The sequence below is a fragment of the Musca vetustissima genome, unplaced genomic scaffold (assembly GCF_032173495.1).
Source record: "Musca vetustissima isolate MV318-11 ecotype Yass unplaced genomic scaffold, APGP_CSIRO_Mvet_v1 utg275933, whole genome shotgun sequence".
Classification (NCBI taxonomy): Eukaryota; Metazoa; Arthropoda; class Insecta; order Diptera; family Muscidae; genus Musca; species Musca vetustissima.
This window is the reverse complement of record NW_026883353.1, coordinates 1-8,120: the sequence shown is the minus strand read 5'-3', so window position 1 is coordinate 8,120 and position 8,120 is coordinate 1. Positions and strand designations below refer to the sequence as shown.

The 8,120-nt window shown below is 35.4% G+C and overlaps 1 non-coding gene across 1 annotated transcript; it reads right to left on the bottom strand.

Moving 5' to 3' along the window:
- Window positions 1-2,149: 2,149 nt before the first annotated feature.
- Window positions 2,150-2,221, bottom strand: Trnaq-uug (transfer RNA glutamine (anticodon UUG)). The gene has a single exon. It is a non-coding gene; the product is annotated as a tRNA-Gln (tRNA).
- Window positions 2,222-8,120: the final 5,899 nt, after the last annotated feature.

The following is an 8,120-nucleotide window of genomic DNA, read 5'->3' as shown; positions in this document are numbered from 1 at the left end:
CTTCGATTTGTATAAAATTTGGCACAGCGTACTGAATTAAGTCTAGAACGATGTGTGTTAAATTTCGTGAAAATCGGTTCAGATTTTCGACCGATTTTAGGTAAATAGTGCACCAAAGTCCTATATATGCTTCGATTTCCACGAAATTTGGCACGGCGTACTTAATTAAGCCTAGAACGATGTGTGTTAAATTTCGTGAAAATCGGTTCAGATTTAGATATAGCTCTCATATATATTTTCGTCCGATTTTAGGTAAATAGTGCGCCAAAGTCCCTATATATCCTTCGATTTGCACGAAATTTGGCATAGCGTACTGAATTAAGCCTAGAATGATGTGGGATAAGTTTCGTGAAAATCGGTTCAGATTTAGATAAGGCTCCCATGTATATTTTCTACCGATTTTGCTGGAAATTTGGGTTTATAAGTAAATGCAGAACTCAAAATGTGGCCGAATGCAAAAAAAACATACTGTAATAAGTGTAACCTAACATGTGACAAATTTCGATGAAATCGGTTTAGATTTCGATATTTTGCTTTAAATTTAATTACATAATTTTGTCCCTTTGTAAGAAGTAACTCTATATCTTGCCAAAATTTAGTATAGGTTGCGGAATGACATGTTTAATTTCATGTTAATGGTCCTTCAAAAATGCGACGTCTGTTAGGATTCCATCTGTTGTATATACCCAAAGTGGTGAAGGGTATCATATAGTCGGCCCCGTCCGACTTTACTATTTTCCTTACTGGTTTTATTTGCCGATATCTCTCTTATATATAATCTAGTCTTTTCGTACTCTTTCTGCGTCGATATTTAAAATATTTTTCTTTTTTATTTCTGACAATTTTATCATGATAGGTTAAGCTACAATTGCATTACAAACAAATATTTCGTTCTAAGAATGTCAATATTTTGCATTCGATCGATCAACATTTTAAAATCCACCTGAGGAATTAGTAAACATATTAGAACAGTTGAAATGAGCTTAGAGGTAAACAAACAATATTTTGATAATTAAAACAGTTATGTTATAGTTGACAGCGTTAAGTTAAAAAGGTGTTATTTGAATATTTGTTTTTAAACAAAATAATACTCTGGCTGTTGTTTATCAAACGCCAGTATTATTCGGTCTACTTCCATTGACAGTTGGGGATTGCCACACTTCTTGAGGGTGGATTTCAAAACTGTTTAAAGGGTGGATTTTTTAAACATATTTTTTATGATTTATCTAAGGCGTGGATTTTTCAAAAATATATTTTTCTATATTATATAATACCATCATAAACGACCCCTTCTATTATACCAACTGAAACCTTTGTGTTTGTCAGGTGAATTCCATTCAAGTACAAATATACAATTCAAGATACTAACTGGCTGACTACTGTTTGTTATGCCATAGCCGCACATGTTTCATACATCATTTTGACAGGTTGTAGGTCTTGTTTTGAAGATTTCGAAAAGATCTGCCCGTGTCAACATCATCATCATAAACGGTGTCCCTCAAAACATCATCTGTTGGTTGGTTTGCTGGTTATTACGCAAATCTCTTTAAGAATTTTATTTCTTAAAATTTACTATGCCAAGATAACCAATGACAGTGACGTTATGATATTATTTTGTTTCGCCCTCTTGTTTTTGGCAAGTCATTGTTTTTGTTTCTGTATAGTATTTTTTCCAAATTTTGGTTAAATATTTTTGTTTTTGTGGTTAATTTTATCACAGTAGTTATTTTTATGAAGTGACATAAAATAATTTATTTAATATTCTGCACAGTTGAGGTCTGACGTTAGGTTACACCTGACATCATGAGATTTATTTATGGAGGGAAAATAACTTTACTTTATATAGAATTTAGATCTAGGTTTTAAAACCGATTGTATATAATATATATTAGATGGTATACATGACATCAATGACATGTGATAATCTATTAAAATATTTATCTGATAGCCATAATATGTACGTGTATTAACTACACACTGTGCATAAAGGTCATACGAAACGTATTTATATGCATTAGCATTCCTATATGGAATTCTGTGCTCTGGAAGGATACAATATGTAGATAAATCATATTATAATAATATAATCGAATTTTATTATTTTTTAAATAATAAAAAATATATATTTAATAGTACAAAAATATCATCAAGGTTCTACCGAGATTTGAACTCGGATCGCTGGATTCAAAGTCCAGAGTGCTAACCATTACACCATAGAACCGTATGATGTCAGTATACATCACACACTTATTATGATAGGGGAAATATAAACATTGAAATTCCATTTGTAAAATTTCCAAAATATTCAGCAGATAATAAATTTAATGATTTTGAATTTAATGATGAGTTAAGATTTCGGTACCTTTGCATTTTTTTAAGTATTTTTTCCAAACTTCGGTGGCTAAAACATATGAATTGACTTCACCAGCCATTTACCTCGATTTTGTATTTCAACGTTAAATGTTTTATATAAATTAAAAAAAAATTAAATTACATATTTACTCAAATTATTATACCCTTCACAAGTATCTTGTGAGAATATTATATGTTTGTATGGCCCCGTTACTAAGTATACCGAAATCTGGACTCGCCGAATCGGTTTAGAAAAAAAATATTTTTTTTTTTTTGCTTTTTTCATTACATTAAATGTATTTTTCCAGGTTGTTTCATAATTTGACATGGAAATTTGTACTTGAAGGATAAACAAAGTTGTATATGGGGCCTATGTCCAAGCCTTGCCCTATCAAAACCCCTAAATGCAAAATTACAGTTACTTTTTTGGGAAAACGTTGCTAAAACCTTCAAAATAATTTCTGGTAGGGAAATTAATTAATCAATGAGAGCCAAAATACCGAATAAAAGGGGGTACATCTTTATAAGTGCTACCCCAAAACATGTACCAATAGTGAAAATTTTTATTAGACAGATTTTTTTACGCAATGATAATCCAAACTATCAAATGCGAAAAGTGTACCCAAGGTTCCCAAAATGCCGAAAAATTGGAGGCACCGCTCTATGGCCGCTATCCCGAAAAATAAGCCAATGATTATAATTGATGGTAGATATAGTTCTTCCCAGTGAGAAATAAATATATTAATTTGGCCCCATTTGGTTGATGGTATGTACCACCTTATGGGGTCTACCCCGAAACATCGTCCAGTAGTAACAATTTTTGGGAAGGATATTTTCTGGTCAATGTAATATAATATAAAACCAGTGTTCGGAGCAGTATAGCCGGACGGGGCCGACCATATACTACCCTAGACAATTTCCACGAAAATCTAACTTTATGTGGTTCTATATTCTGAGCTCGGGCAATATTTTGCGATATTTGCACCTTCTTGACCGACTAGAGGTCAACAAATACTACTAATTTTCAATACAGCCCTTCTAATTACTTGTCCAGATTCCTTCGTGGTTTGTGTTGTGTTGTTCGTCTTATAATTGTAGCCTATAGATCGACTCGAAAAAACACAAAAAATTAAGTTTTCGATCCACCTTATCCCAATATTATTATCTGATCATAACCGAAAATTAAAGGCGTGGTCCTTGACCATCCTAATGGAACATTTCAAAGCAATCAGCGCTATATTTTCGACCTCCAGTGGGGTAATGGGTTGCTAAATAATGTACGAATACGTAAACTCTTGTAAATATTTATGTAACTCCCACATCCGAGTACACACGACAATATAATTGGTATAAATTTAAAGGTCAACCACTCCCCCTGAATATACTATCAACTTCTCGGGTCTATATCCTTCAGGGGTAAATCTATAGGCTATAGAATACAATTTTTTTTTGTCATTTTACACACAAAAGTCAGGGACGTTTGGGCCATAATTGCGCCCTCTGGAGCGACCTGAAAAACCGACAAAAATTTAGTATTTCGTCCATTTCATCCCCTAAACATCAACCGATAATTACCAAAAATTGGCCAGAACCCATATAACATGCAAAATTTCGTGAAGATTGGTCCATTATTGTAGTACGAATTATAATGGACAGACGATCGGACGGACGGACACACATGTCTAGACCGACTCAGCTAGTCGGGATATAACGATCGGTATACCTAAAGGTGGGTCCAAAACCAATGTTTCGCGGCGTTACAAACTCTTGGGGATGCTCAAAGCTATAATACCCTAACAACATAGTTGTGTAGGGTATAATGAGAACCAATTTAATAAATTACAGCCGATTCGGTGGAAGAACATACCCAACATCATAAAATGGTGAATATTGGGGGTACCGTTGGGTCAATATATCCCATTTTCAATACCAAAAATCCTAGAAGTAGTAGTAACGGACATGGCTAAATCGACATACAATTTTATTATATACCGCTAATAGGGTAATAAATGGGTATTTTAAGTAGTTCTTTATTGGAACCAAATCTCCCTACCAAAAAATAATTAATATTCGTCCCCATTTTAGGAATATACCCCATATGGCCACTTTTTATAATACAATTGTTAACTGATTGGTTTCACATGTTTGGGATGTCCGCATTCCATTCATTCCGCATTCCGCATTATACCCTACAAAGCATAGAATTCTAAAACCATATAGCTTTTTTCGGCCATCTGTATATCTAGTAATCATACTACCTTCGGAAGGTATCCAGATACAAAACTAAAAGGTCGGGTTCGAAAATGTGTTATATTGCTCCACATTTAGGCATAGGAGACATATAATAATACCTCCCATTTTCCGTATTTTAAATCTTTTGCATGACGGAAGGTATCGAGATATAAAACAAAAAGGTTAGATTATTTAATAAAATATATTGGTCCACATTTAGGCCTATAATGATGCCCTTCGAATTCCAATATTTCCTACTAGAAGTAATAAATTTTGGCCCACTTTAGGTATAGCCTTATATAACTTACTTACTTATTGGATCGAGACAGAACATTCATTTTATATGCCGAACTTAAAAAAAAGTTTTCCAGGCACGTCGATCTTGTACGCAGTTTTTCTAGTTTGAATGGCCATGCTTTGATATGTCAGCCTCCACTTGATCTTTCCATCGAATTCGTGGCCTTCTGCGTGAACCATCAGTAGGCTCGCTTTTATATGCCTTTTGATCAAGGTATCCTCATCGCTGCAGCTCGATACGTCTGACTACGTCGATGTCCGTGTATAGATCGTATAACTCGTGGTTCATTCGGAGCCGCTGCAGATCGGCCCGTAGATCCATCGGAGAATTTTTCTCCGGATTTCTAAAATGGATGTCATTACGAATATAAAATCGTTGACTACCTCAAAGCTGTAGTTTTCAAGATTCACAGTTGGTCCGACTCTATTGGACGTCTTGCGCGTTAATACCATCAGCATTGCAGACTCCAATTCGATTCGTTCAAAGGTGGCTTTTACCGCTCGCAATGTTCGACACATTATGTCGATGTAGGCGAGTAAAATGTGCCGTTTGGTGTACAGAATGTTATTTCTCTTTACAGGATGATGAAGTTACAATCATTGGGCATGCATTCCTCTCGCCAAAATGTACTAACCAGCTGGTGCATTCTCCTGATCAGCATCTGACCACCGGTCTTGAATAGTTCAACTGACAACCCATCGGCACCTGCTGCTTTATTATTCTTCAGGCGATTGATTGCTACTCTGACCTCATTTTGGCTAGGTGGTATACGCTAAATATCGTTATCTCTTATTCATTCTGGGGTGTATTCCAGAACACCAGAAGCTGTGCAAAATGCTCCTTCCAGATCCTCATCACACTATTTGTATATGCCACCCTCTTCATCTCTAGAGGAGGATGTGCCAGCAACAAAGCGGCCAGTTCGGTATTTTACTCGTTGGTAAAATTTCCGGACTTCATTCTGACTCCTGCGCATCTCGCTTACGTTTTTCTTGCTCTTGTTTGAAAATACGTTTCTCATCTCTCCTTTTCGAACGATAATTCTCTAAAGAATTACATGTTATGGGGTGACCCTTTACAGGTGTTGAAAGAACTAAATTGAGAGTTAGTGTGTGAGAGCGTAATTGGGAAATAATCATCGAAAATTTCTGACGGAAGTTAGCAATTATTTACCATTATACTTCTTTATTATCGGGACAAGGAGTGCTATCGTCAAGCAGGTGAGTAATTTGAGTGTAGTAGGCTTCTGCTAAATGTTGTGTTTACAGCTTGACGTCGTTGACTTTCCGCGTTGTGTTAGACCGCACCTTTGCGGCTACATTAAGACGAGTGTGAACCCTGGCTGCTGCAAGGTAATGGTACGAATCGATATATGATACTCGGATCGATCGATCACAACATGACGAATTTGATTTCTCATTGTTTTGTCGGGAGAAAGCCAGGTTGTCTTGTGTATATCGAGATGATTGAATCTGGTGCTGCCAACGACCTCGTTTTTTGCTGCTAAATCACTTAACTCCATGTCGTTGTCCGATATTTCTTTGTGGAGGCTGAATTTTCCGACGCTCTGCTTATATAACTTTTCACTTTAAATTGCAATATTTTGAGGATTTTAAGGTTCCAAGGTACCATGTGTTATCAAAATCGGTCCACGTTTTGAGGTTTTGAGATAAAAAAAAAACAATTGAAAAAGCGTTAAGTTCGGGCGGGCCGAAACGGACCCAAAACGCGGAACAAATTATTTTAATATAAAAAGGGATCATTTGGGGACTACCCAAAAAAGGAGCGAATATGAATATTTGTTGGTGGGGAGATTTGTTACCATATACGACTACAAAATACCAAATTGCAGCGAATTCGGTAAAAAAACGCGCTCAAGAACCCCAAAATACCGAAAAATGGAGGTGCCCATATATGGGGGCTACCCGAAAAAATTGACCTATATTTATAATTTTTTGTGAAGAGATTTGGTACCTATTAAGAACTCAAAATACTAAATTACAGCCAATTCGATGGAAAAATACGATAAAAACTCCCAAAATACTGAAAGTTGGAAGGTACCGTTATATGGGGGATACCAGAAAAAGTGAACCTATATTAATAATTTTTTGTGGAGACATTTAGTACCCTATAAGAACCCAATGTACCAAATTTCACCGTATTTTGTTGAAAAACGCGCTCAAGATCCCCAAAATACAGAAAATTAAGGACAGGGCCAACTATATGATACCCTTCAACACTTTGGGAATATTCTACATATGTTTCCTAACAGACGTCACCTTTCGAAGGAATACTAATTTCAGTACGTTGTGTCAATCGGCCTAGCTATGGGTCTTTAGTGCACAATTTACCTTAAATCGGACGAAAATATATATGGGAGCTATATCTAAATCTGAACCGATATTCACGAAACTTAACACTTATCATTCCAGACTTAAATTAGTGCGCTATACCAAATTTCGTGCAAATCGAAAGATATGTAGGGACTTTGGTGCCCCATTTACATAAAATCGGGCGAAACTATATATGAGAGCTCTTTCTAAATCTGAACCGATTTCCACAAAACTTTGTGGAAATCGGTTCCATTTACATAAAATCGGACGAAAATATATATTTCAACAAAACTTCTTATACATCAATATGAACTTAATTCAGTATGCTGTACAAAATGTTGTTTCAATCGGACAAATATTGGGTGTTTGGAGCACCATTTGTATAAAATCGCACGCAAATAGTATATATATCGGAACGTTGTCTAAATCTGAACCGATTTTCCCAATTTCAATAGGTACAAACAGTTGGAAGGACATACATAAATAATCTCAGAAAGTGATTCTATGCATATCCTCAAAAGGGTCTATGTGTCTATCTCGTTTCCTTTTGTCCTGAACTACAGTGTGGTGAAGGGTCTAACAACTGTGACACGTACTTCCTTTTAAAATTATATTGCATAAACACACATTCTTGAATCGATTCAATTAGTCATGATATGACCTTCATTATACTAATAGGTGTGTCTATACCATGGAGAATAGGTACAATTTTTCTGATTGCTGATATATTATTTAATTACAAAGCGTACAGGTTGTATCTCTATTAGTTAGAAATACAATTACGAACTCAGTACAACCCTTATTCCATTTCAAAGTATACCCCTGTAATTATTGTTTTACATATCCCTTTAATTAAATCACCTTTACGAAACCCAATGATTTTTATTGAGCATCATTATTCCTCG